The following is a 9,763-nucleotide window of genomic DNA, read 5'->3' as shown; positions in this document are numbered from 1 at the left end:
TCGATCTCCAGTCAGGTTACCACCAGTTGAGGGTGAGGGCCGAGGATGTTCCCAAGACGGCTTTTCGGACTCGGTACGGGCATTATGAGTTCACGGTGATGCCTTTTGGATTGACGAATGCCCCTGCCGCATTCATGGATTTGATGAACAGAGTGTTCAAGCCGTTCTTGGATAGGTTTGTGGTAGTCTTCATCGACGATATCCTGATTTACTCCCGGAGTGATGCTGAGCATGAGGAGCACTTGAGGATTGTGCTACAGCTTCTGCGCGAGAAGAAGTTGTATGCCAAGTTAAAGAAGTGCGAGTTCTGGCTACGGGAGGTTGCTTTCTTGGGCCACGTGATTTCAGCTGAGGGCGTAGCAGTGGACCCGAAGAAGATTGAGGCGATTCGAGATTGGCCTAGACCGACGACGGTGACTGAGGTACGGAGCTTCCTGGGACTGGCAGGATATTACCGTCGGTTTGTGGAAGGCTTTGCGAAGCTTTCCACACCCCTCACACGCTTGACGCGGAAGGGGATTCGTTTTGTCTGGAGCGACGACTGTCAGAGGAGCTTTGACGAGTTGAGACTGAGGTTGACGTCGGCTCCTATCCTTGCCCTTCCGGTGATGGGGGATGGATTTGTGATCTACAGTGATGCATCGCACAGTGGACTTGGTTGCGTGCTGATGCAGCATGGTAGGGTGATTGCTTATGCTTCACGGCAGTTAAAGGATTATGAGAAGAATTACCCTACGCATGACTTGGAGCTTGCCGCGGTGGTTTTTGCTTTGAAGCTCTGGCGGCATTACTTGTACGGCGAGCACTGCGAGGTATTCACCGATCATCAAAGTCTCAAGTATCTGTTCACACAGAGGGAGCTGAATCTGAGGCAGCGCCGGTGGTTGGAGTTACTGAAGGACTATGACATTAGTATTCAGTATCATCCCGGCAGGGCGAATGTGGTGGCAGATGCGTTGAGCAGGAAGTCAGTGCAGAGCCTGAGTTTGAGGATTACTGAGCAGAGACCCCTACTCGAGGAGCTACAGCGGCTGGGACTCGAGATAGTACCCCCTGGGTCTACGGCGAGGCTGACGTCTCTAGTTTTACAGCCCACTCTGTTGGATAGGATCCGAGAGAAACAGAGTGGAGATCCGTACTTGTTGAGGATTAGAGAGCAGCTAGACAGGGGGCAGGCTGAGGGATTTGCTTTGGACAGTTCGGGAGTACTACGGTACAGGGACCGACTGTGTGTGCCTGTGGATCCGGAGATTCGAGCGGATATTCTGAGAGAGGCTCATTGTTCCCCTTATACGGTTCACCCTGGGGGAACCAAGATGTATAAGGATCTTAAGGCACGATTCTGGTGGCCTGGAATGAAGAGGGACATTGGCAGATATGTGGCTCAGTGTTTGACTTGCCAACAGGTGAAGGCCGAGCATCAGGTGCCTGCTGGCAAGCTTCAGAGTCTGCCAGTTCCCGAGTGGAAGTGGGAGCACATCACGATGGACTTCGTCGTTGGATTGCCTAGAGCGCAGGGTGGCTATGACGCGATTTGGGTGATAGTGGACAGACTGACCAAGTCTGCTCACTTCCTACCGGTTCAGACTATCTGGTCCAGAGAGAGATTCGCGCAGCTATACCTGGATGAGATCGTTAGGCTGCACGGCATGCCAGTATCGATTGTGTCAGACAGAGACCCGAGATTTGTATCCCAGTTTTGGAGGAGCCTTCAGACAGCCTTGGGCACTCAGCTGCATTTTAGCACGGCATTCCACCCACAGACAGATGGTCAGTCAGAGCAGACCATTCAGACTCTAGAGGACATGCTGAGGGTATGCATTCTGGATTTTGGAGGAGGGTGGTATCGACATGTGAGACTGGTTGAGTTTGCGTACAACAACAGCTATCAGGCGAGCATCCAGATGGCTCCGTTTGAGGCGTTGTATGGACGCAGATGTCGATCCCCTCTGTTTTGGAGTGATGTGGGTGAGAGGAGGACATTTGGACCGAAGATCTTACTTGAGGCTGAGGAAAAGGTGAGAGTCGTTCGATGACACCTTTTGACCGCCCAGAGCCGCCAGAGGAGCTGCGCCGATACCAGGAGACGAGACTTAGAGTTTCATGTTGGAGATCATGTTTTCCTTAAAGTCTCGCCGTCCAGAGGGATTCGTCGATTTGGAGTACGTGGAAGGCTCAGTCTACGGTTTGTTGGCCCTTTCGAGGTATTGGAGCGTATTGGACCGGTTGCTTACAGGATAGCTCTACCCCCGCGACTTGCTGGCATACACGATGTTTTCCACATCTCAGCATTGAGGAGATATGTTTTCGATCCCTCTCACGTGATCAACTTCACTCCACTTGAGATCGGCGAGGATCTGAGATACGAGGAGCGACCATTGCGGATTCTTGCTCGGGAGACGAAAGAATTGCGCAATCGGGTCATCCCGTATGTGAAAGTGCAGTGGAGCAATCACGAGGAGCGGGAGGCGACTTGGGAGCCTAAGACGGTGATGAGAGAGTCCTACCCCGACCTGTTCGTTACTCCGTGTTGAGGTATGTTTAAGTTTCGAGGACGAAACTTTTTGTAGTGGGGGAGGATGTAGTATCCTTATTTTATTTATTAATTAATTAACTTATTTATGTTTTATGTCGGTTGGTGCTAATTGGGGTGGCTTGGATGCCACGTCCACCCGTGCATGCAAATTAGGGTGGCTTGGATGCCACGTGCACCCTTTGCATGCTTATCAACAAATTAGGTGGGCATTGCCTAATCTTTCTACTTCTCTCTTTGTTCAACCGAAGCAAAGAGCTCGGAGGAGGTAGCCGCGAGCACGAGTTCGACGCCGACGACGCGCCGCGAAGCCGTTCGAGGGTACGGTTGGGATTGTAGCGTTGCGAGGAAACTAGGCGAGGATGCGTTTTCGCCGTTCTCGACGCCGCGTCGATGTCCGATTAGCCTTTGAGGTGAGTGTTCCGTTGCACTGCTTCAAGTATTATCATTTCGAGCTTGGTGCTGATTTGCAGAATTTCCAGCGTCGACCGTCGGTATTTCAGTTCGTACTCGGCGTAGGAGCGTCGGTTTTCGACGGGACTTGGTTTGTTGGATTCGGGACTTCGAGAGGAATCCACGAAGCCCTTACTTGCTGGATTTGGTAAAGGTTTGCTAGGTCGAAATTTCGCTCTTCTCTGTTGCTGTTTTTGAGGCAGAAATAATGCTTATTGTCGGATTCGCCGTGTAGAGTTTGGCGGGAGCTTGACTTCGGGCCTTGGGAGGTTTTCGGACGTTTCGGCAGGTTGTTCCGCAGCCGAGGGGAGTTCCGTGCTGCCAGGGATTAGCGAGCGAGGTGGGTTACATCGGTTTATTCCTAAGTATAGCATTAGTCGACATGTATGATTTGTAGTTGTATAAATCATGTGTAGCTCTATCTCATTGATTATATCTTGGATAAATACGATTTGAGAACATGATTAATAAATATGAATATACATGTTGGACTTGGATTTGACTTAGGAGAAAACGCGATAACGATCGGCATATGTTAACTACCTGATTTAGCCCTAGGGACCGTGGTATGATTTTATACGGTTTCAGTATCATCATAGTGAGTATTCCAGGTAGTTTAGATTTCAGTTACACTCGTGCTGGGATGCCGAGTGTATTTTTACAGTAGCGTTCAGGCTGTTCCGGACTGTTGGGTGCCGTCGGGGTTGACGGTGGACTCGTTTCGCCGTTTTGGCGTCAGATTGTGCCGATTGCACGTTACTAGTTGGTTGTTAGATCAGTGTGAGTCGGTTACTTGACTTTGTCTTGTTAGAGCCTGTTTGAGCTCGACAGAGACACGCTGCATACTCGGTTGGGTAGCTCCCACGAGTGCCACTCCGGAGGCGCGCGTAGTGCTTTTGCGTTGGTGTCGCTCATGCCGGTTGGACTTCCTCTCCACGGACCAGTAGTGTGGAGGTAGCTGATTGTCACAACTAGGCAGGGACGGGTGTGTTCACAGTCCCAGGGACGGGTATGCTTACAGTCCCGATTGGATTGGGTCAGATTTGACATTTCCTACAGTTGGTTAGTGTAGAGCATGATAGTGTAGTGATTCATAGCGGTAGATTTCATTCCTGCATTTACTACTATCCTGGCTCCCTTCTGTAGACTTAGTGGGTGGACCGATGTTGTTTAGGGCGGCACCCACTGAGGACTACCTGTTTTTACAGTAGTTCTCACGCCCTGTTGTTACCCCTGTTTTGCAGAGCCCCAGGTTTCGGCTGCTGCACTCTCCGAGACGGATCGAGGCAAGGGCGTCGCGAGTTAGAGCCCTACCCGACGAGCAGAGCTAGAGGCACCCCTACTGCAGGTAGACGTTTTGATTTTCGGGTTCATGTACATAGTATACTTAACTCGCCAGTGCGAGTAGCTCTGTATTTTGGATTTTGGACTATGTATGTGAAACTCAGTTTGTTTAGCTTCTGTTTACTTTAGCAGCTCTATACTACTGTTTGTAGTATTGTATGATTTACAGGTACAGCTGTCGCTTCGTATACAGGAAAAATTTCTTTGTATACGGCGGATTTGTCGGCGTGCCCGGGGAACGAGACATCCGGGGCGTGACAATCATATTATATATATATTAGTATTATAATTTATATTTATAAATAAAATATATTTATAATATATTATGCAATAATTAAATATACAATATAATATATAATACTATAAAATAAATTATTAAATAATTATAAATAATTATATATATATATATAAAAGATTGGGGGCGGACCTCTCTCTCGCGGTCCACAAGGTGGGGTGTCCCTCATGGACCGCACATTTGCTGCACCCCGCTCCGCCCCGCGATTGCAATGTCGCGATTTTTCGTTTTCCGCTCGTTTCGAGTTGGGGTGCAGCAAGTGCGCGGTTCACTTGCGATTTTTCGTTTTATGGCAAACCAAACCCCTCTTAAGCCCCCGTTTGGTTGGGGGTTACTTATTCCCCTCTCCCCCACCCTTCCGTTTGGTTGGGGGTAAATTTAAGATTTAAAAATATAAATTTTAATTTAAAATTTAATAAAATTATTATTTTTAATTATTTAAATTTTAAATTTAAATTCAAATATAAAAATTAGGGCAAAATTATTATTTTAATTCATTACCCTTCTTATCCCACCTACTCTAATCAAATACTATTTTATTTATATCTGGACTAAATCCAATTCTAAACTAAACACAAAATTATTCTAATTTTATCTTAACTCTGAACTTAACCCTATTCATAAAATAATAAATTTTTATTTAATCCCAAGCAAACGGTAGCTAGGAATTAGAAAAATAGATATTTCCTTCTCAAGAATACGCACGAAATCGGAGAAAGGGGTAAGCGATGGATCGCGAACAATGCGGGTTGTACAAAGGAAAAAATGTATCGCTTGTGATTCTGCCACGTGTCAAAATATGTGGTTTGGTAGGAGCAAAATTGTGGTTTGTGTTCGCGAACGAACAGAAAAAGTTTTCTACGGTAAGTGGGCGAGGTACGGAGTGATATGATTTGACTAGTGCTACCTCGGGAGACGACAAAACTCGGAGGTGCAACCTCCTCCGTTGATCTCTGCGATCGATCTCTGCGTTGGATCCATCTTAGCCGTTCGATATATACAAAAATTAACATTACATAAAAATTTAGTTGAGTTGTGCAAATGGTGTCCAACCTTTATCCAATTTTTTATTTCGTCCCTTTTTTTTTTCTCTTTCTTTTAATATTTTTTTTGGTAAAACTTCAAAAACCTCTCCTGTGGTTTCCAACTTTCTCACTTTAGTACCCTATAGTTTAAAGTGTATCAATTTGCCCCCCTGTGGTTTTGTTTTTATTTTTTCTATAGCTTTTTTCTTAATATTTCATTAAATTATATGCAAAAAAATATCAGATATCTATCTAATTTACCGAATATTTACTTTAGTACCCTTTAATTTTAATTTTGTTGCTGATTTGAGAAAAAAAAAATAATAAAATTGATAAAAAAAAGAAAAAAACGAAACCACAGGGGGACAAATTGATACACTTTAAATCACAGGGTACTAAAGTGAAAAAGTTGGAAACCACAAGGGGAGTTTTTGAAGTTATCCTTATTTTTTTAAAAATAATATACTACTCATTTTGTTTATTTTTTGAAAATATAAATTAGCTGAAGCTATTAAGTGCTTTGTCACTTACGCTAATAATGATCGATAATTATTTTTTTTAATAAGATTCTTAATCTTTGTAGGATTAGTTGCTCGGTCAATTTTTTTTTACTTCTCTTCTATGACTTAAAAAGGGCTTTATTAGAATTAATGTGGTTCATTTTATTGAAGTTAACAGAAATTGAGACGATTGAGACTTGATTACGAAAAAAAAAGGGAAAACTTCAAAAATTCTCCTTGTGGTTTTAATTTTTTTCACTTTAGTATTTTATGATTTAAAATGTATCAAATTAGTACCCTATGGTTTCTTACTTTATCATTTTAGTATTCTGTGATTTAAAGTGTATCAAGTTAGTACCCTGTGGTTTTACACTTTATCATTTTAGTATCTTGGGGTTTTAATTTTGTATCAAGTTAGTATCCTATAGTTTTTTTAACTATAAAGTACTAAAGTGATAAAGTGTGAAACCACAGGGTACTAAAGTGATAAAGTGCAAAACCATAGGGTACTAAATTGATACACTTTAAACTATAGGGTACTAAAGTGATGAGAAACCACATGGTACTAACTTGATAACACTTTAAACTATAAGGTATTAAAATAAAAAAGTGTGAAACTACATGGTGGGTTTTTGAAGTTTTCCCTTTTCAAAAAGTGAATATAGTTTGTACTTCGTATTGATAATAAGAATGATAATCTATTTTATAAATGCATAGATACGATACAATGAGTTTGTCGGATTGAATAATTTAAAAAAGATCAAACTTTTAAGATGATAGTTTACTTATTATTTATCAAAAATTTCTGCTAGATAATATGGTATCATAGTCGGCTCTAAGTTTTTACGAATCTGTGGTGGTGGATTTGATCTCCATCTATGTCATTAATTTAATTAGTTATATATTTTTTTGTCATATATTATTATAATGGTAAACTTCAAATACCCCCTTTTGGTTTTGCACTTTTTTATTTTAGTACCCTGTGGTTTAAAGTGTATCAAGTTAGTACATATGGTTTCACACTTTCTCACTTTAGTATCCTATGGTTTCAAATATATCTAGTAGCCTGTGGTTTTATTTTTGTATCAAGTTAGTATCCTGTGATATCAAATTTCTCTTTTTATTATTCATTTCAGGGTATATAATTTAACGAAATATTAAACCACAGAATACTAAAGTGAGAGAGTGCGAAACCACAGGGTACTAACTTGATACACTTGAAACCACAGGATACTAAAGTGAGAGAAAGTACGAAACCACATAGTACTAACTTTATACAATTTAAAATACATGATACTAAAGTGAGAAAGTACGAAACCACGGAAAGGGTATTTAAAGTTTCCTCTTATTATAATAGATTAAATCTTTATTTCTTACCTCGTCACTCATTCGCTCATCTGTCATATTATTTGTGCACATGAAGGAGAGTCCTAAGATTATTTCTTAGTCATTTTTTTTATTGTATCGACCTTTAAATAATATGCAATTATAATAAATAGAAGTTGATAACACAATTGGGGCCGTTTTTTATTTGGGCCAAGTTGATAATTGGGCCGGCCCAGTTTGGGCCGAAACATCTGTAATTCGGCCCTGATAGATCATCACGGCCCAAATCCATGTACCTATCAAGCAGTTTGATGGCAAATGAAAACTCGTTGGAATACATTGATCATATTAATACATGACCTAGAAATATCACCATTGCTTAGAACAGTTGGTTTGAATATAGGAATATAAACGGGACGAATTTGGGAGCGAGAGATCCGACCTGTCTCCCGCCCTGCCCACACCGAATCCGCTCCCCCGCACCCCTAAGAATCCCATTCCGCCCTCGTGACGTGGTAAAAGATATGTCCTATAAGCTGTCTCGTCTAAAAATCCACCTTACCAACAAAATTTTTATATTTTTATTAAAATTAAAATTAAATATAATCAATGTTTTATTATTTTAATTAAAATAAAAAAATTGAAATTATAAAAGTATCATAAAAGCAACTATTTATTTGAGAAAGAACTAACTTATAAAACTCAAATAATATTTTAAAAAATAAAAAAAATTATAATTTAAATATCTACTCATGTCGGATTCGGAGCGGAGCTTAACAGGGCGAACTTAGAGCGGATCCATTTTTTCACTATGTCCCGCTCTGTATCCGGTTAAAAAAAGAAAAAGAAAGAGAAAAAAAAGAAGCAGAAGCTTATGTTTGCCTCGAATTCGTTTATTGGTCTCTATTTGGTCTCTATTTGCTGCCCCATTTGGGACGGATCAGAACGGGAGCTCCGCGAACCCAAACCCGTTTGCATCCCTATTCAATTCCTTGGTAGCCAATCAATAGGCTTTGGGTTCTGTCCCCTGCATACCAGGCCTATAGGCTTGCTCAAATAAAAATAACTAGTTTACAGGCCCCACGCTTCGCCGCGGGAAGACATGCAATAATAAATTATTATAACTATTAATATTATTTTTTTTTTCTATTATGTATTAATATTTTTAAATATTATTTATCGCAGACCTTCTGCGGGATGTGGAGAGCAGTTCGAACATGCAAGGGTTCCCAATTAATAAGTTTGATGTGGCGAAAAAATAATACAATAGTAAATTATTATAACTATTAATATTACTTTAAATTTTAATTTTAATTTTGAATGCAAATTCAAATATCAAAATCAAAATAAAAAAATTAAAGTTTGAAATCAAAATCTACAAAATTTAAGTTTGAAATCACCAAAATTGGTATGCAAAAAAAAACTAAAGTACTATTTTTGATACCTAAATCTCAAAAAAAAATTTGAAATTAAAGCACTATTTTTATTGACTCNCTTTTTAAAAAGAAATAGTGTAACATAATATCTAAATGGTGCAACATTCTCTCATAATAGTGCAACATCTATACAAATTGTGTAAATATTTGTACAAATAGTGCAAAATATTCGCCGTTTATACATATAATGCATAATTTTAATGCATGATTTTTATACTATATTGTAATGTGTTATAATATTTGCGCGTAGTATACTATATTATTTGTAATTTAGTATAAAAAATTATGCAACATTATACATTGCACTGTTTAGACAAATATTACACTATTTGGAAGAAATATTGCACAATTTGAAACGATGTTGCACCATTTAAGGTGTATTTTATTCTTTCTTTTTTATTTTTATTATTTGATATTTTTTATTTGTATGTTAATGAGAATTTTATTTTTCAAAAAAAAGATAACTGTAATAATAATTTGTCAGTTGTATTTTCAAGACAATTAGGGCGTGTTTGGTTCGCTTCTTTTCACCCTGGAATTAAAATCGGAATGGGTAAATCTATTTGTGAGTCTTTGGTACGCGGGAGTCTCATTCCGATTCCGATTTCCGAGTGGAATGGGAATCCCCAATCACCTCTTTTTTCAATCCAGCCTAGGAGGCCGGATTGAAAGTTGAATTCGGACGGAATGGATATTTATTCAGATTAAATTTATTTTTTCAACTTTTTTAATTAAAATGAGTTAAAATTTAAAAATTAAATATATAATTTTAAATTTTAATTTAAACTTAAATTAAAAATTAAAATTTAATCAAGTATTTCGAATCTAACTTAGAATTTAAATTGAATTTT

At 39.7% G+C, this 9,763-nt stretch overlaps 1 long non-coding RNA gene across 7 annotated transcripts; it reads left to right on the top strand.

Moving 5' to 3' along the window:
- LOC109725044 lies at positions 2,383-4,288 on the top strand. 7 transcript variants are annotated; one of them, XR_002220174.1, is made up of 5 exons: positions 2,383-2,535; positions 2,785-2,946; positions 3,016-3,149; positions 3,222-3,326; positions 4,231-4,287. It is a non-coding gene; the product is annotated as an uncharacterized LOC109725044 (long non-coding RNA). The 7 variants fall into 7 exon arrangements; XR_002220171.1 differs by having other exon boundaries at positions 2,690-2,946; XR_002220175.1 differs by lacking the exon at positions 2,383-2,535 and having other exon boundaries at positions 2,561-2,946; positions 4,239-4,288.

Source organism: Ananas comosus, linkage group 19 (assembly GCF_001540865.1).
Source record: "Ananas comosus cultivar F153 linkage group 19, ASM154086v1, whole genome shotgun sequence".
Taxonomy (NCBI): domain Eukaryota; kingdom Viridiplantae; phylum Streptophyta; class Magnoliopsida; order Poales; family Bromeliaceae; genus Ananas; species Ananas comosus.
Note: the sequence above shows the minus strand (reverse complement) of the source record. Positions and strands in the feature narration are given on the sequence as shown.